Raw genomic sequence first — 20,349 nt, 5'->3', positions numbered from 1 at the left:
ATTGAGGAATGACTTTTTTGTTTTGATTGTATAACTTTGTTTGATAACGTCTTACTCTAGGCAATATTTTAAAATACATGGTTTGACCCATTGTCCTTTCTAAGAAGCCACTTAATTCTGTTGCAGTTGAAATGTGGAATAAAGTTTAGAATAATGCTTTATTGGAACAAAATAAATTGTAAGATATCTTTATGTTGCAGTATGTGTTATGGAAGGGATAACACATGGCATGCTTAAGTATGCTTTTACTAGGTTGTACCAGTTCAGCCTCTTTTAATTTAGATATGTTTGATACATTTCTTCAGGCTTCAGGTGAGCTTTCTGCTGTTGAAATTGCTGGTTAATACTGGGTTTCATCACTTGTGCCCTTGGAAAAAGAAAAGTCAAGTTGGAGGAAAGTGGGATTCCTCTTGTTTCAATTTTAGTATATGGAATTATGTTTGACAACAAATGTGATGCTTTTATTTTTAGTTGAGTTTTATTTTAGTATTGTGAAATAATAGTTGTTTTCTCCCTCCTTATAGCAAAATACAATAGCAAACTGATAATTACTCCTATTATTGTAAACATTTGTTTTTGTGATTTTGTTTTATTCCACTGCCTTAGATGTATACTTTGTTTCCAGAAATTCCCTGTAGATATAATGAGTTCTTAAATGACTAGGCCAGAAAGCTGCTGAAGGCTTTTTTCCTGACAAACAAAAATATTTTGCTCTACTATAATATTATAATATATTCAAATATTGTATTGTATGTTAACAATCGAGTCTCTTATAATTTCCATCAGCTGGTATAAAGACATTACCTCTATCAGGAAGGAGATTAAAGGGATTTATGGTCATTTTATTGTTCCACCTACAGTGCAATGGTTGCTACCTAGATACATATGTAACAGAAACGAGCCATAATTTGCAGGCAAAAAATAAGGATAAACACTTCAGTCAAAATCATATTTGAATATATTTATTTCAGAGTTTTGTATTTGATAGATGCTAGTCTTAAATCTATAATGTCCTTTGACATAAAGCACACAAGTGCTCATAGTGGATATGTAGTGGATATGGAGGAAAGTAAGAGATCACTGGCTTCACAGTATTAAATTTCCTCTGCCTAAGGGTTATTGTTGATCAGACCATGAAAGTGAACGTCTGGTTATAATGTATTCATGTCTAAAAGAAAATATGAATGGTAGTAAAAAATTACAGCTGCTTAGCACTAAACTTGCAATTAAAAATGCCAGGCCAGCAAAGGCACTGATGTTAGTTAAATGTTTGTGGTTCATTTCCAGATAATGTGTAGCTTGTTCCCTTTGAAGAGTATAAAGTGACTTGGTTTTTTACATGTATCATTGTATAGGCTTAGATGTATTTACATCCAAACAAATAGTTTTCCAAGGAGAATCAAAATTCTCAAAACATGATGAATTTTATATATATATATATATATTTTGCTGTGGGTTCAGTATTTATTTTTGGCATTTAACAGCTAATCAAACAATGTGTGTACTGCGAGGTTTCAACATACTATTGAGCTTCTGTGAATAATAATTACCATTTGACCCTTGGCTGTAAATGAGATGCCAGGTGAAGAAGCACATATGCTTGTTGTGTAGGCTAAATGCAATATAAAAGAAGGAGGTTACATTGTATATGAATTATGATTCGACACAGTTGGTTGCCGCCAGCGGCCGGCTATGCTTTCCCTTTGCTGTCTGCTCCAATTTCTCTTTGGACGGGTTGAGAGAGCACTGCATGTTCAGGTCAAGATGTTTGCCTAGAAATAGTAGTACAGTTGCAGCTGTGTTTGCTGGAGCAGGAGACTAGTTTAAATAGCATTACCATTTATCCAGTCCATTAACAGAACTCTGTAAAATAATACCAACTCTGCATAAACTACAGGACAGTGTAATAAAATTACAAGCACTTGTTGACAGATGGGAAGTGTAAGTAAAGGAAAGCAATAGGTTGAGAATTTAAAAGAGACAGTGCAATATTTTCTGTGTCTAAAGACACTTAATTTCAAAGGTAGTTAAATTATTTTTCAGGCTACTTTCTTTCCAGTTTAGCAGCCTTCCAAAAAATCTCCTGGAACTAGTTAAAATGGATAATTTTAGTCAAAACAGAAGCTGATTTTCCCATTAAAAGCTATCTACAAAGGTGCTTTGACATAAATATTTCAGTAGGAAGTAGTTAATGCCAAAAATAGAAGAGTGCTGTAGGGTATATGAATTTTACCTTGCAAGCAGTCTCTCAAAGCACAATGTACATGAGCCTCTATTTTGATGCTGTACCATTAAAATAAAGGTGCTGTGTGAAATCCTCTGGGATGATAATTTAAGTTCTTGCTCAACAAGTAGTATTGCTGCAAGGAGGAGCAGTCTTTGGTGACCTGTATGCCCACTCATGCTACGCTGTGTCGTGTCAGGGATGGTACCTTGGCATAGACAATGACCACAGCCTAGCAAGCGCTTATCTGAGGCAAATAGATTTTGACTGCTTACTTTGGCTGGTTAGATCACAGTTCATTGATTGCTGTTTGCTGCAGGATACTGAGCTGCAGCTTAGACCCAAGCTGTTTGAAAAATCAGTTGTAAAAAATACCTTTATTAATCAGTGGCATGTAAAGGTTATTGAATTACATGCACAAAGCTTGTCCCTTCTGATTTACATTTCTTGTGCTTGGAATGTGGTTGAGTTTCTTTACTGACTAATATCTGTATAAGTTAGACAATGTTGGCCTTGGGAAGAAAAAAAACGCAACCTTTTAGTGGATGTTGTCTTATATATGTTTTTCTTTTCGTTTGTCTACTTGAAGGTACACACTGTGAATATTTCCCCTCTAAAGGGAAAAACCTCCAAAACTTAATGTAGTCTTATTAATAAACATCAATTTTGAGATGTCTGTTAGTCACTAAAAAAATTCCTAACAGCAAATCATTACAGAGAAAAAGTCCTAAACATCAAAAAAACTTTAAAAAATTGTCTTAGGCCAGAACAACAGCGGCAGCAGCAACAACAAAACATGCCGTACGGGGGGCCCTTGCAAAAATTCCTCCTGAATTAATTTCTGCCAGCTATGATTAAAGTGTGTGGTACTAGATGTGTCAGACACCATAGTTCTCTGCTTCATTTTACTCTTGGCCTCTTTGGCCCTTGCCACAATAAATCCCACAATGGTTAGGCAGGAATTGCAGGTTGCAGTTGCCAGGGTTACGGTTGTCCGGCCGCACCGACATCATTACTCATCCCGGCCGGCAGCCCGGCCCGGGAGCTTCTCCTGATGGCTCTCGGGGCTGCTGCTGGAGGTGCTGCTTGCATCACTTGCTGAATCTTGCGCTGCTTTTAGCTCTGCCCGGAGAGAAAAAACCAAAAAAAAACCCACAAAACAAACCACATCGGATAGAAAGGGAAAGAGGTAGTAAGGTGGTGCATGTAAGGTGCTAGAACAAGGGCTTCAAAATATTTTTAATTGCTGGACTCGCTATTGTTAAGGTATAATTTATGATTTTGTCATATTTCTTTTCACAGTAATCACAGTGAGACTGTAGTCATAATTTTGTAGAAAAGACACTTCAGTATGAAACGAATTTAGCAACTCAAAGGAATCACTCATTAGAAAAATGCTCATTATCTCAAAAGCCTCTGAAATATTCCAACTGCAAACAACTGCTCTGGGTGTTAAATCCAATGAGGAGCAAAAATGAGTTTCCCCTTTTCAAAAGACAATATTGAAGAATTTTTCTCCTTTTGAGTGTAGATTGCTAATGGAGCTGCTCTCAGGTAAGTGCAGTGGGTTGGTTTCCACTGTGCTGCAATAACATTACAGTGTGCTCCACTTTATTGCAGAGGTGGGCTGGATGGACAAAGAATTTAAGGAACATTAATTCAAACATGAAATATGAAGTCACCTTGTTGTGATAGCTTCCCCAGGACAGTGTGTGTTTTACTCACTTGTTTGAGTTTTTATGATTTATTATGGTATTTTTTTAGCATCATGCACACAAGGCAACTCCAGTTTTTTTTTTCATGTGATAGAATTAAGTCTTATCATTCTAGTGCTAAATGGAAGCAAATAAGTCTTCCCTACATTGTATCAGTCTGGCTTCTGTTTTGACTTGTATTTTTTTTTTTTTTACCACAGTTGCTTAGTTCAAGTACAAGAATGTTTGAATTGTTTTATCTAGCAAATTAAGTTCAGTTGGCAAGAATATAGCTATTCTACTGCTAGTTAGTTTGGAAGTACTAGCATTATTTTGCTAGCACCACTCTTGAACTGTGATTATAATTCTCAGAATGTAACTATCTTTGAAAATTATTGTTTAGTGAAGACATACAGCATATTAGTAGAGGTATAAATGAGTATACAGTTCTGGCTTTGTGGTATTGTAAACCACTAATTAAAAAAATTTTTATATATGAGTAATTGCTAATCTTTTTTGCAGTGTGCAAGCACACTTACTGGTTTCCTACATCACTTCATTTTTGTTAACAGGAGCTCTTATTGCCCCAGTATGGAATATTTTCAGGGTGAATTTGGTCCCTTAGGATGCATGGCCACTGCCAGTTACAATCCTGGGAGTTTATTTTCATGTAATCCCAGATGGTAGACAGACAGGCCTATCTGAAAATTAAAAGAATTATTGTGTATTAAAAATATGCTTGTTAAGGTTCATTGCCTGTGAGAATAAACCAAAGTAACTGAGAACACATTACCTCTGTGCTAGATTTGTAATACCTAATTTCTGGCATTTATTTCTGGCGTGGAAGAACTAGGAGATTTTTGTGAGACACTGTAAACACTGTTACTTCTGTTACCTGCTCTTTTTTAATGTAAAGACAAAAGAGAATTGGGAGCTCAAATGCTTTATGCAGTTTGACTCACATGGTCACAGTTTTTCTGGTCCTACAACCACTTGCTTCTGCTTTAAACTTTAATTCTCTGCTATAATGTTTCAAATTTGAAAATGCTGTCATCTCAAGGTACTGAATAAAACAAAAAACACCGCTGTAGCTTTGCTTCAGACACAAGCATTACTGATATGGCAGGATGGCATTTTAGAGATTTTTGGAAGTGTTGCAAAAATGCTTACAATTCATCAGGTTGATTGATTTTTTAGCAAAGAAACAAGTATTGCTTATATGCATTTGGTGTACAACTTGCAGTAGCTATCTCCTAGCAACAGCAAGCATGCAGCCTTAGATTCAGCTGAGTGGAAATGTTGATAGAACCAGAATGAACTTTTGAAATGTAGTTAGAAAAATAAAAGTAAAATGAATTATCACTGTGCAATTATTGGACTTCAAACTTCGCTATGTTACTCTTCCTGCTCTTTGTTATAGAATCTCTTAATCTGTTGGCCTTTCCTGAGCTATGCTTTCTTTTGAATCTGCATGTCACTTGCTATGATGCTGTGCAGGAAAAAAAAACGGTGTACCAAATATACAGAAATCAAGTGAATTGTTACTGGAAGTAATAGTATGAGATTTTTAGAATTGGAAACAAACAATTTTATTGTGAAATGATGATCTCTATATGGATTTTTTTTTTTTTTACTTTTGAAATAAATTGGAAGCCGTCTTTGAATTGTGGTTGAATTTTCATTTATTTCTTTAATCATAAAAGCATAATTTTGTGTTTTTTTACAAATGGTATTTCTTTTGCTATAGGATAAAATGGAAAATTGGATGGACTGCTGGGGCTGTAAACAAATTTTGGTCTGGGCAGATCACTAACTCTTTACATAAAGCTGCAATAATTGATATAGTTGACTAATTTCAGCAAAAAGCATCTATAGGAATATTCATGAGTTGGTCTTTGATCCTCATGAGTCCTTCCCATCACAGAATACTCTGTGATTCTTTGATGCTTATAATTTTGGGGGTTTTTGATTAGAACAAACACTCCAGAAGCATTCAGTCACTTTTAACCTTAATTGGAAATTTGTTAAACACCAAGCAAACAAAAATATGACTTACAGCAATTCTTCTCAACCCACATAAATATCTTGTTCTTTAAAATTTTTTATGCTATTAGCTGCTGGCATTTAAATATGTCTAATGTGAAAACATGAATCGTATTAATTACGCAAGCCATAGCTCTATGTAAATAGTGGGGTGATACTCAGTGTAATTGAGAGGTCTGCTTTGGCTGTTGTGGTTTTGGTACTCTGACAACAAGCATAAATAATTATCTTCTGTGTTTTTGTTGGAATCATAGCAGTTCAATCTGAGAATTGTGTTTGAATACAAAAATGAAAGTGGGTCTTTTTGGATCACCTGTAAACATATTCATGTCCAGTCTGAATCAGTCCCTGCATTGTTCCTGGAGGGTTGACTTTGAAAGCTTTGGTAAATTATGATACAGGAAACTGTTTAGTGAGGAGTTAAGTAGAAAACTGAAACTCAGTGAAAGAAGTAATGAAAAGTAAAAATGCACGTCAGAGGAATTGCCATTATTATGTGGTGCAGAAACGTGGTGTGAAATGTTATAAAGAGGACATCTGTAAGTCTTGGCTTGCACAGAGTGGACATTTGAGTGCAGCCATGTCATCTTGATTAAAAAAAAAAGAACAGAAAAGAGGAATAAATCAAGCCAAGGGAAAATCTGAAAGTATAGAGGCTTGTCCCTCTGATGGTAGGTTTCTTCTACAAGTGGAAGATTAAAGCCTAAAGTAACTGAATAGCTGAGAAAAGTCCAAAGAAAAGTTGATTGCTTCCCCTCCAAGAGTTCCAATTGATTGAAAAAAGCCTAATTTAAAGTTCTGTTTGTTCTGTGTCTTAAACCATCAGAATTTTCTTTTAAAACTGGGGGAATGCTCTGGAAGAGAAAGAATCCAAGGATAAAAAGTCATTGCAGGCCAACAATTGTTCCTAATCCTCACAAAATGCTGGAGAAATTAAATTTATTCTTTATTGCTCAAAGTGTTACCTAGGTCACTGGGCGATGGGAAAATTGAACTGGAAGTCGAGTAGGCACAATCTTTGTTTTGTGTCTAGATGCTTAACCTTAGACACGACAAGGCATCTTAGTGTGTTGTGGGAACCTGGTTCAGAGTATTAACACCAGGACGTTTATTACCCTGGATTTATAATGGGCTGTGCTGTCAGCAGATGAAAATGTTGTGTTTACATTTCAGTGTTAAATGATCATTTAATTAACACCTAAGAGGAAAAAAAAAAAAACCCTTGTGAAATTCTTAGCAGCTTTTATTGTTGGTTTCCGTGGAGGTTTTAATATCCAAGTTATGCTGTGGTTGCTTCTATAATACAGCTAGAAAAGACATTTATGAAGGCAATCAAGAAGGACAGACAGTTTAACCCCTGTTGACCTTTCATCCTGAATGTTGATTTATATAGCATTTTAAATGTATTGAATTTGTTTTAAAGCTGCTTTAAAGTTACTTACACAGCATTCAAACAACACAATATTTTTCCATTTAAAAATACTTTCCGAAGTGTACGTTCTTATACAGAGCATAGTTTTTCTTAGGAAATAACTAATGTATATAGCATTTATCAACAAAAATTTTGTTGTAGTTAAAAAAAAAGTTGTTGGTTTGGCAGATTTGTCTATATGTTCTTGATAAAGATATACAAGCTTCTATAAGAAAAACAAAAAGGAAGTTTGAAACAGACATAATATCACGTTCTGGTTGTAGTAGCTACTGTCTGAGTTCTTCAAAGGGAATAGGAAATTGGCAAGGGAAAGAACATTACTACAAAATTGCCTATCCACTTTACCCAGCATAGATCTACTTCTCTATGTTCCATTGTATCAAAGTCAAGGCTATCTAAAATATTTAATTTGCTCTGGGTCCTTCATAATGCTTTTTGTTGTAGTGTTGATCTACAAATGCTTTCTGCAATAATGTCACCCTAGAAAGCATGTTTGAGTAGGTTTTTTTGCATTCTCGATCTAATGCTAGATGAAATGCTCTTTGTTAAAGAACAGATGCTTTTGAACTGATATGTGTTTACAAACACACTGTAGTAAAAATTGAAATTACATATAGGTTTGGAGATTGTGTTGGGGGTTGTTTGTTTATTATTTGGTCTTTGCTCAGGGAATAAATCCCATAATTTTAAAGCATGTTAAGAGAATAATAATAAAAAGCCAAGCACTATTTAGGTCAATTATTGGTGATACACAAATTTTGTTTTCTGTTCATTTTTCCTGATGATCATATCCTTCTCACATGTCAATAACAGTTAGAAAACACAGATGGAATCTGCTGATACAGTAAATGTGCCTTTTTTTCCATGCAACTGACATAAACCTACTAACGCTTGATGAAATATTACAGCTGCAGTGAGACTTTGATCTGCCAGTGGGATCTTAATGTTTTTCAAACTTCTTGGAATATATTTAAGTAGAAATTTAATATTCAGATAGACTTGCATTTTCTTTTGTCTCAAACACTTGAGCATTTAGAGTTCAAACAGTATATTGCAATTTCAGTCCTTTCTTCAGTGTTTTTAATTGAAAAATCTGAAATTTCCATTTCTTAATTGGCATGTTGGATGAAGGAGCTTTAGGATACACCTAGGATAGATAGGAAAGGCTTACCCTGTACTGTGCAGAGCTTGCTCTCCTCTCAGTCCTGGTAGAGCTTGTGGGTTTGCTGTGCTGCTGAGTGATTGAGACGAGCAAGGCATGCAGGAAGACTTAGGCTGCACTTCCTACACGCAGACCAGTGAACTTCAGCTGAAACTACACGGAACTGTTTGGGACTCAGAGGCCTGGTGGGAAGCTCACATACACTATCTAAGTACTAATTAAAGGGTCTCTCATTATGGTAGAGAAAATGCCAATATACGATGTGCAATACTTGGAGAAGAACTGAAGCCAGAGCTGCAGTGATGAACAGCCCAGGCTGTTGTCCCAATCCTTGTAGCTGTTGTAAGGGTACTTGGAGCCAGGGCTGGTGGTTTTACTTGGGAAAGGCTGCTTATGAATGCTGAGCGGGGTTTATTCTCTTCCCCAGACACTTGAGAGGCCTGCTCTGCTAATGGCTGTTCAGACCCACCTCATGGAGAATAAAGCTGGGACTTGCAGAGCTCTTTTCATCTTTACAGCCAAGCCCAGGTGCAGGCCCTCCCTGGCTCAAGGGTGTTTAAAGGACCACGCTCTGAAGGCTTCTTTCCAGGGCCCTTAGTCTTTAGGGGGAAGAAATAAGGGGCTGAACTGGGGGGGTAATCCTTTCAGCTAAGCACTCCTTGAGAATTTTCAGGGTAACATGTACAAGAGAGAAAATCTTTGCTTCTTTTCATTTCTTTCTGTCCAGACAGTTCAATGGTATTTTTATTTTTGCTATGAATGTGTAATCCATACAGTTGCTCGTACTTTTTAAGGTAGTGTGTACACAAAGAGGTTTGGTGGCAGTTGTTCAGTGTTTTTGGTATTTTAACATGGGGAAGATAGAAGAAACATAGGCTCTTCTTTTTTCCAACTTTTATGGCTTTTTGAAGGAGTGGTGGATAGCTGGCAGGGATTTAGATGGTTGACCCTGAAGCTGCAAAGGTTGCATATGGAGTTTGATAAGTCCCACAGGGAAGAGTTGCACTGGAGATAGGATAACAGCTAATATAATGAAGGCGGATTTGTAATAGCTGCTTCTCTGAATGCATGGTTATGGCGGGCTTATTAGAGAGAAAAGAATGTAAATGTGCATCTAAAAGAGGGAGAAAATAATTTGAAAAGCTTTGCAGTACTGAAGAAAGGTATTTAGATAAACTCAAAAAAAAGACTGACACATATGTATACTGCATGAAAACAGTGATCATTTCTGAGACAGGGGAAAATTCCTATTTGGTCCTTACTACTTCTGCATAAATGTTAAATCTAGTCAATGATTAATTGATTCTCTAATAGTCTTCATGTTCTTTATGAATTGTGCATTCTTTGCAAAAGGCAAGAGCCTTAATTCCCTTCTAGATTTTAGTAGTGTCTGTAAATTCAATAGAGCAAATACTTCTGTGTAACTCTCTTATGCCATAACTTGTTATAGCAGTAGTATTATCCTCATCATTTTTGTGCCTACAACACAATAAAAATACCACTTAAAAAGTATTATTTTTTTATATCTGAGTTATTTCTAAAAGTGACAAAACAGAGCTTTTGTGGACAGCCTGCTGAATCTGTAGAGGAATGCTTTACCACTTGATCTCTAGCGCCATGTTCATGTCAGAGGTGCAGAAGCCAAAACCGCTCATTTGGCACAGAGTACAGAGATGTTTCGTGGCAAAATTTTAGTTTTGTATGTAAGTTTAACAGATGCCAAATTTAAATTTTAACTATAAAAAAATCATAACCACAGTGTTGCTTTTCTTTGGTTCGTCAGTAGGGTAGCCACACATTCAGATTTGAGCATTGGTCTAAATGCCAGTCAGATCATCTTCACTGTTCTGGTAACAGTGGCTCTGTGTAAGGTAGAGAATCTTTCACCATGTTGTAAGTCTTCGACTAGGAAATAATCAGAAAATTGTTCAACTGTTTTTCAGATCTATAATAAAGATTACTGTTCGTAATCTAGCATGCCATATTAAGATGAAACAGTTTTGCAACATGCAGTGCACTATTACCTTTGAAGTCTTGCATATAAAACTATATGCTCTGTTCAAAACTGCTGGGGCCTGGCCAGTTGGGCTACATATTCCTGAAGTTTTAGATACTGGGGTGAAGTATTTATTTGGTTCATTGTTTTGGACTCTATTGATTGCTGATCTAGACTGTTTAAATAGCACACCAGTGAATTTTGATGGAAGAAATAATAAGGGTTTTGAATTTTTGAAAAAGTATACTGATTTATTTCTTCTGTGGATATGAACTGGAGAATGTGGGAAAATACAAAATATGGCAAACTAAAGATTGTGATCACTGGGGGAAAAAAACTATTGTGAGAGACTTAATACCTGTAAATGTGCAGCATGGAATAACAACATCATCCCATTTCGTGTGTGTATCAAAACAGACACTGCAGAAAAGAGAAAAGAAAATATTTCTAACTTTGTTATGGAGTTTTGCAAAACCGATGATGATGTGGTTTGCTTTGCTAGTTAATCTCATGAGAAGTTCCCTTGAAATGGATATTTTTTCCATTTTGTTGCAACATGAAAAATATTCACTAATTTTTTGGCTAACCTGATGTTTTTTCTGTTCTTGTGAATGAGGTTGCAAAACGTATTTTGTCTTTTCCTGCAGTCAAAGAAAAAAAATGGAAATGGATTTGAGTTGTAGGGATGGCTTTAAAATTAGTATGTGCTGTTAGCCTACTTATATGAATGGAATAGCAAAATCATGTCAGTATAATGTGTGCATGTATATTGGGAAGAGCAAACAGCAAAACTGGGAGAAATGTAGTTGAATTAGGAAGTTGATGGGTCAAGAAAAGATTTCTGCAGGGAGTTGCAAGTTTTTGAGATGGGTTACCTAAGAATGATTGGTGTATATTCAGCATTGAAGTAAAAGTAATAATACTACCACATCCAGAAATTCTTAGTAAAGAAATGTAACTGTACAGTTTGCTATAATAATAAATTCCCAAGATTTAACATTTAGGAGTAACAGGGTGTTGGATTTTTCTCTGTAGTAGCTGAAAATCAAAGCTTTTTCTGTGATTTGTTTTGTTCATTGCTGGTCTCCTAACCATTCTGTTACAAGCTCTCTTCATCATGATTTTATCCACAAAGGTGCCAAGTGGGGAGAGGAGCCTAATTCTTTCTTGCAGTATGAGTGACAGCTTGCAGTGCCGTGTTTCATGTGATGTGTTTGACTAGGGGGTGGAAAGGAGTCAGATGGATCCAGCACTGCTGGCCAGCAGTGCTTCTCATACCTAGACAGACTCTAGACAGTGAGTTGGTAGCAGGGAGTAAATTCTGAAACATGAAAAAGCTGCCATTTAACTGAAAGTCACAAATACTTGGCAGTCTGATTGCTGATTTGTCTTTTTGTCCAGGGAAGAATTTCTCTTACAAAAGCTGCAGATTACCATAATTGTAATGTAGGATTGAAGCCTAGAGAGCCTTTCACGGCTGGCAGAAAAGTGTATTATTTCACATGCTTATTCTAGAGAAATTCAGATTAAGGTGCATAAGAATTGTTGCATGTTGAATAAACAGAAGTAGAAAGCATTTTGTATTAAAAAAACAGTTTTGTTCCTGTTGGTGTAAAAGACTTCAAAGTCTGTTTCCTGCAGTAAAGCACTATTTAGCATAACCACTTAGTTTTGTGCATTCCATGGAATAGGAATTTGAGTGCTCAACACTCTGCCTTTCATGCATCCAGCAAGGCATCAGTGTGTGATGTGTGGGCCTGCAAAAGCATTAGCACTGGGAGTTTCTTAGGCTTTCACTATTACTGTTTAAAATACTAACATTTTAAGACAAACAAAAGCAACAACCCCCCAAAGAATTGAAACAAATCCCAGTGTTTGAGAAGTGGTGAAAGAGAAAATGCTAGTGAAGGTGGAGATGTCTGTCTTGAAAAGATTTCTCTGTTCCTCCAGAAGAAAGTAGTTGGGAAAAATATCTGTATCCATTAAATCTTGCTTTATTGTTTGATGAATTAGAGACATAACTTTGGAACTTAGCCCAATATCTTCATATAGTGAAGAAGAACGTGATGCTGTAGTTTCAGTTTATAGTTGCTTAGAAATGTACAGCTTTGTAACTGTGTACTTTGTTGAAAATGGAACTTAAACTAGATGCCTCTAACAGTGTTCAGAGCCTTCTTTTTGCATGATTAGATGTGTGTGGAATTCTTTTGTAAGAAAGTCTGCTGCTATTAATGTGCTTTGTTCACTTTACTTGCATTTTTTAATTACAGCTGTATGACTGTTTGTTCGTTGTGTTTTATTTTGGCTTCTGAACTTGAGATGATGTCTCAAATAGTTTGCTAAATGTGAATGTTGCTGAAAATTCTTTAATGGTGTAATCTCATTCTGCACAACAGTAGTGCAGGTCCCCCTATAAATTTGGTAAGTATTTAAAAAAGGGTGAGTAGTTTTGATATGCCTAAAGAAAGATAACAACAGAAGATAATCTCTGTATTTGTACTGCTCAAGTGTAAGGTCATCATCATGTTGGCATGTCCTGGTTAATGAATTTCCCTGGGTATGCCAGGAATGTCTTTCTAAATAAAGATACAGAGAACCCATATCTTTTTTTTTCATGTAGAAAGGAGAATAAACGCTGTATAGAAAGCTATAACTAATAATTTAAAAAATCCAAGCAGCTTTAATTATGCTCACTGTTTCAGTTGGGTGGTCCAGAACAAGATTTAAAAGACCTTCTGAATTTAGTTTCTGTTCCTTACTGGAGGAAAATACTGTATACTCAGAAATCCTATTTTTATTGATGCTTTGTTTTGCTTTATTTGCTTAATAACAATATCCTGCTGTGTGTAGTTTTTATCAGCAGTGCTTTTGGGGTTGTGTAATGTTTAGAGAGGATTACACTATGCAAAACTTTGCAAATATGAGACTTTTAAAAAAGAGAAAATGTGGTGTGAATTAACTAGTTTCAAAAGGAAACTTAGTAACCTTGGGGGGGGGTGGGGAGGAGGGAGAGTGGTTAAAACGTTTATGATAAATACTGTTTTCTGTCTGTTTTCTGCTTTTTGTTTTGTTTTTGGATGTTTTGTTGAAAATAGGAAACTGTAGGAACTGCTCCAGAAGGTATGAACTGTAAAGGAAAAGTAAAGAAATGCTTGTTTGTGCTGAAGTTTTATATAGAATTTGTACCCTCAAATAAGCCTAGGTAGTGTTTGAACACAGGGGAATTCCTTAAAATAAACACAGCCACAAAGGGAAAATGTGATAATGACTTGATGATGATGAGTGTCTGCTGTTATGGGTCCAATGAGATGCAAGTGCCAACGCCCCAGCCTCTACACCACAATCCAAATTGTAATGAAGGAATTTGGCAGCTCTAATGCTTTTGTGTGAACGTATTACTATGGCTATGAAGATAAATAGTTCCAAAATGGAAATACTAACAAATATTTAGTCATTTCCAAGCAGATTAGAAGTGGAAATAGACATACTATAGGAACCAAGATAAATAAATATATCTTTTATGTGCATATGTTCCATTCCTGTTTCCCTGGGCTGGTTCTTCCTTTTAAAAATCAGTGTATTTAGACAGGTTATATATATTCCCTTTGTAAAGGTCACTTCCCCATTTCTTGATTTGTTTCAGCTTCCTTCCTGCTTTCCCTCTCTGTGGCTCTCCTCTTATGCAAACATCAGCCCTGATTAAAGTCTAAAACTTGCGGAAAATGTTCTGTAGCGGACTGCGGGCTGGTGAGCTGTCCGACAGCCGTGAGCTGTCTGACGGGGAGCAAGAGTTCACGTTTGTCCCTGGGGCAGGCTCCCCCTTGTGGAAGCTGAGCCAGCTACTGCCAGCTTCCATCGGCTTCCTAGCCCTGTGCTGACTTAACCTATAATTCCACATGGGTTTTTCTTAAGTTAGTATCTGTATACAATTCAGAAGGTGATTTTTTTTTTTTTTTTTGTTTGTTTTTTGTTATGCTCACATAATTTTCAAGTCAGACTGACCTGAAAATTGTTAACTCAGAAATAAGGTTTGAGAGTAGGAAAATTATTGTTAGAACAGAAAGGTCTTAACTTCTTTGTGAATCCTGTTTTTGATGCAACCTCTGCTGCTGCTTTTTGATAAAAGCAATTTCCATATAAAGTTTTTCTTTTAGCTTTTTCTAAATGTTCTTATTTAATTTTCTTTCTAATTTAGCTTCTCTGCTAAATCAAGTTAATGTCCTATAGTGGATGTCTAACATAGGATACTGATGCCACTGTGAGCATCAGCACTGGCAACTGAGAGATTATTTCCATCAAATTCTCCAGGTAACTACCAATAATCACGGACAGCTGTACTGCTGGGTGGAATGAGGTGTCTTTGTTTTGTCTTGCATGATGGTGCAGGACTTTGCAATGGAATGTGGGCCGTGGCACGTTTTGGAATTTTGGAGTTTAAACTTCAAAATTTTAAGGTTAGAATTTCAAATTGTGGTAAAGGCAATTTCTTTTAGCCTCTTCACTTGACTGCCTGTTTCTTGCAAGGTGTTTAATGCAGCTCATTGAGTAGACTTATTTACATAGGCTTAAGAGGCTTTTCTGCTTGCTCACTAGCCCAGGCTGAATGACTCATCTGAGATCAAGCTGTTGACAGAGGAGGTGCTTTTGGAGCTGCAGATGGCACTGCCAGCATCTTAATGAAATCTGGTGCCAACGGAAGCATATGAAAAATGTAGGAAACAATATTGCCAATTGCATGTGGATCTTGAAAAATAGTGATGTGTCTGTAGATGGAAGATGTGTGTTTTTCATCACGGACTCAATCTTTCTCACTCTTCCACTTCCATCAGTACCAGCTCTAGCCCTGAAGATTTCTTAATGGCCTACAATTAATTGGTCTGATGACTTTATTAGTGTCCTAGTAGTTGACATTATCTCTAAAGTGAATGACAGTCTTGTTGGAATATGCTTTTTTGAAATTCAGAAACCTTCTGGTCCTTCCAGATTCCATTACTAGCTAGTACTGTTATAATGTACATATGGTTTCCTGGCTGACAAAGCTAATTGTTTGTTCTCAGATTATTCTCAATCCCTGAGTTTTTTGCTGATTTCAGTAATTTTCTCAGTGTGAAATGGTTAAAATGACTCTAAGAAGGAAGTCGCAGACTGTTCATGGTGCAGCTTCACCAGACAGTGAAACTGCATCATCAGGCAGGACCAAGAAATTTGGGAAATTGTCTAACTACTTTTTTGTATATGGTGGCTTGAAAATGAAGATTATAATTCCTGGATATGGGCTTTATGTATAAAATGAAGAAATCACCTTGCATGTCTGAATTAAGATGGCTATTACTTACAGAACCATCATTAGATTTATATTGGCATAAAGATTTCTCCTGCTTTTGTGGACCAATATTTTGTTTGGCCAGCTGCAGGGGGTTTTGTTTCTTTGGGAAATGTAAACTTGCCAAACCTGACCCTGGAGTCACAGGATGGGGTAATTCAGTACAGAAATTATTTCCTCACCAATACAGACACTGAGTGCATATTGCAATCAAACCTGTAATTTGACAGTGCCAGATTAACTTTCCTGGGCAGCCAGGAGGAGCTTTATGCTGGTCAAATCCCCTTTTTACACATGGATCAATGAAAAAAAAATTGTGTGCAAAGAAATAGAAGATCATTTCATAGATAAAATACGAGCAATGATTTCTGATGATGCTTGTTCTTCTTGTATAACTTGTCAGGTACCAGGGGATATCATGTCTAGTCATGCTTCTTTCTTACTTCTGTTCAAATTCATCCAATTCTTAGGTGCAGTGAAAGCTTTTTGTCTTCTTAATTATCTTTAGTATGTTATTTCTCATCACTGTCCTGAACCTCAGCACGATGTTGCTTGTTGGTGACATTTACTGTGAGATTAGCTGATAGACATGATGATGTCTAGATTTCTGTCTTTTCTGGAGAATAGAACGTTTTCTCCTGAGAACTCACTTTTGCATTCTTAATGAAAAATCTAGTTAGTCTAGCTTTCTTTATGATAAATGATTGTAAGATGCTTCGTGTTAAAGACAGTGTTTTCTTATTTCTCCAATGGGATGCATGCAGTGCAGGAGAAAAACAAATTACTTAATTTGAATTCACACACACTCACATGTGCTTATCAATAAAATATTAAAAAAAATACCCCAAGACAAAAGAAAATAGTACCTGAAAAATTAACACGTATTTCAAAGAGCTGTATGGGATTTTTGTACCTAACTAATTGCCTAAAGGTAACCATGACATTACATTTTGTTCCCTGTGCATGCTAGATGCTTTAGTTTGGTAGATTTGCTATATGTGTCTATTATTGTGTTAAAAATTTTAATTACTGAGGTTTGTGAAAATACAAGTGGTATTTGTAGAAAGCTGGATAGATTGACAAGTGATTGACAGGGTAAACAGTCTCACTGTGTTCTGATATGCTATGCTGTGGTGCAATGCTACAGACGCCTCATAAGCCTCAGGAAGTAGCTGCAATCCAATTTTTATTAAACTTTTACTGCTAATGTATCTTGACATTATTGTTAATTGGGAAACTAAATGTGCCACTGTTGTCTTTTTCTTTGTTTCTTTACAGAGCTTCATTGTTATCTTGCATTCCTATAAAACTTTGTTGTGACATAACTCAAGAGCGATATATTTGTTGGTATTAGTAAAATACAGTGCTGGCAAAAGGAAGTTAAGACATTGTTCTTTCTCCCATGTTTTCCATAACTTTTTATTATTTTGGGATTGTGAAAAATCTTTAAATGACAAAAGTTTTGTTTGGTGTGATACTGCAGAATAACCTCTTCCTTCAAAAACAAGATCCACCTAGAAAATGGATATTAATTCTATGTAGCTCTTAATATTCACAACAGAGACATAGTTTTGCCTTCTCTTACCCTCCTATTTTCCCTGCCACCTGCTCTCTGCATTGCACCAAAGAAAGAAAAAAACCTGAAAAACCCTCTGGAAAGACAGATAACTTCATTGAAGTTCTTTGAAGAACTTCAACTTCTTTGAAGATCTTTTTTTGTAGCATCAAGACAATATTGGTAGATTTGAGGACACAAGGACTATAATGACAAATATTAAGTTTTTTAGCTGAAGACCATTATTGATAATTTAGTAAAGAAAGATAATTCACAAAATTTTTGAATGCTTTGCAGCTTTAACATAATGCCTATATTTCTTATTGGGAGATCAAAGAGAGCTAGTGTAAATTTTGGCTCAATGCTGCAACTTAGTCTTGAGATGTCCCATGTGGGTCACACAGGCGCATGTATTAAATCATTCACATCTCGGGTTGGGGTGGTTCATGCTGCTACTTTGTTGACTGGATCTTTTGCTGTGAAATGGGCTCCTTATCTGTTCTTAGACTAGGCTCTCCTTTCAAACAAGTGGTCCTCTTTTTCCATGCTGCCTGGAGATTTCACCCAGTTTGTCAACTTACTTTTCTTCTCCAGTTGAATGTGAAACAAATGGACTATGGCCAACTGTGTTAAACATGTGGTAAATCTGCAATAAGAGACCCTGTAGTCAGGATGAAAACTTCTTTCTTCCTTTTTTTAGTGCAGTAAAGTCGAGTGACTAGAACCTTCTTAGGATGCTACTGGTTTTTTAAAACAAAAGCCAGTATATTTAGTTTTTTTACCTCTGTATTAAATATAGTGATTTCATCTTACTTCTTCCTAAAATGTCAGTGTGCTGCTGTAACCTTGCCGTATAATTTAAGACATTTCCACCTCCATAGTGGACTTTGCCCTAAAAAATATAGCTTTTGTGGTTGTGATAAATGATTCAGCATAGACTGGAGAGCTCTGAGTATAGTGCAGGACTAATAGCAGCAAAATGTGTTGTGGAAATGGATAAAATGTATTTTGAGAGTGAAATAAAATTTTTTCTTAACACAGTATGTTCTGCTGTCTTCAGCTGGACCTGTTACTTTGCCTGAGTGTTAATGTGTTAAGCATTGGCAACACCTATAGAATTGGGTCAGGCTTGTTCTGCCCATTATCAGGAAACTGCTGAACAGAACCAAAGTGTCTGGAGCTCTCTGGAGGGTGGGGGTTTCAAGTAGAAAGCAAAGAAATGCACAAGCATTCAGGCTTTTTTCACTCCTGAGGAAGCAAGGCTGCTTCTAGAAACTGGAAGAGAAAGGTTGTGGATACGAAGAATAGAGTGGCTGAAATAAATGAGCTCATCATAGGATGAGGGATTTTTATAAGAGATAGGAAATAGAAGAGACCAATCAAACTACAAGTGGAAATTACTGAATTGAGAATACATATGGCAGGTAACTTCTGGGTATATATTTTATGGTTTAGCAATAGCCTCGGCAGCTGGAATACTTTACTTTGGCAGTAGATATTAGGAGAATTTTTATTCAAGCATTGTTAAATTTTTCATAAAAGATTCCCAGTATTTGATTGACAAAATTATTATGCATCCTCTAATAACCTGGACCTCCAGAAGGATTTTGTATGGTTTTTTTCTGCATGATGTGCTTCAATGCCTCTATTATCCAAATATATAATTTAATATGGAAAGCTTTCAAAAGGTTTTAAGCCATGTAACCAAAATTATACATAATGTACAACAAAGAAACAGGAACTAGCAAAATTTTGAAAAATGTATGTGCATGTAGAAGATGGAATAGTATGAGTAATTTCCTGCATTTCAAAACAATGCTGGTAATGCTAGTAATTCTTGACATGATTTGATTGATTGCATTGGTTAAGTTGGGCATTTAATTGGTAAATAAATCTAAAATTCACAAACTGGATGAAATTTAAAAAATATTCCCAGAAACTATTTTATCTGAGTTAGTAGAATCAGTTTGCTTCATAAATCATCTCAACAGAAGCCGTTTCCTAAGTGACTTTTTTAAAATTTTTTTTAGATTAGAAAATATTTTAGTTCTAGAATTTGTAAGCCAAAAAGTATTCCTCAGAACTGTGTTTCTCATTAAATGTTCTTATTCTTTTAGTCTGTATTTTTGCCTGTGGTAAAGGTCTAATAGGTAGCAACTGGTGTTCAGTTCCTAAAAAAAAAAATTGTTCTCTATATCACCAGTTCTATCAATTAGGGAAATCAATGTAAAACTGAACTGCCTTTTCATGTTCATGTAAATATCTGCCTTATTTCTAACAAAAGTTTTATTGTTGTGTAGTTTGAAGTGTTTGGTGAGACGGTAGCTCTGATTACAGTAGTATTTAATTGTCTGATAAATTGTGTTATTCTTCTGTTGGTTTATTCTTTGTGCTGTAAAATTACCTTCAATAAAACATGCCTTTAAAACTGCCTTTTTTTCTTTTTCTTTTTTTTTTTTTAGTGGAGCTTTCAAAAATTTCTTTTTTGAAGAAAAATGTTCTGGAATCCATGGAGAGGTGGAGCATAAAGCAAATTTTTGCAGTTATCACTGTAGGAACAGCATAGTTAGAAGGGGGTGGGGCAGAAGGTTAAAGTAATTTTTTTAAACTTTTCTTCTGTCTTCATGGTCTCCCATTTCATTTTGGTTACTCCAAGGGCTTCTGAAAGTTCAGGGGTATCCTGACAGCAAAAAAATCTTTGTACGCCTCTCTAAATTTAGCTTTCCTTGCTCCTGTTGTCCTGAGCCACCACTTCTGCCAGCCTGGGCTTTGAATTCGATAACTGACTGAAACTATTTTCTTTGTGTATTTGAGAAATCTGTTCTCAGAGATCCAGATGAAAAGGGCAAGGCTGGAAGGATCATGTCATAAAAGCTTCCTTCTGACTCTTTAAAGGCATTTAAGGAGATGGAAGCCAAGA

General features: G+C 36.0%; 1 protein-coding gene across 4 annotated transcripts in view; it reads left to right on the top strand.

Annotated features, from left to right (window-relative positions):
- The window catches only part of SLIT2 (slit guidance ligand 2), a 258,466-nt gene that overhangs the window by 20,806 nt on the left and 217,311 nt on the right, over positions 1–20,349 (top strand). The window lies entirely within an intron of this gene.

Source organism: Onychostruthus taczanowskii, unplaced genomic scaffold (assembly GCF_017590055.1).
Source record: "Onychostruthus taczanowskii isolate IOZ18803 unplaced genomic scaffold, ASM1759005v1 scaffold2, whole genome shotgun sequence".
Lineage (NCBI taxonomy): Eukaryota > Metazoa > Chordata > Aves > Passeriformes > Passeridae > Onychostruthus > Onychostruthus taczanowskii.
This window is presented reverse-complemented; position numbering and strand designations above follow the sequence as displayed.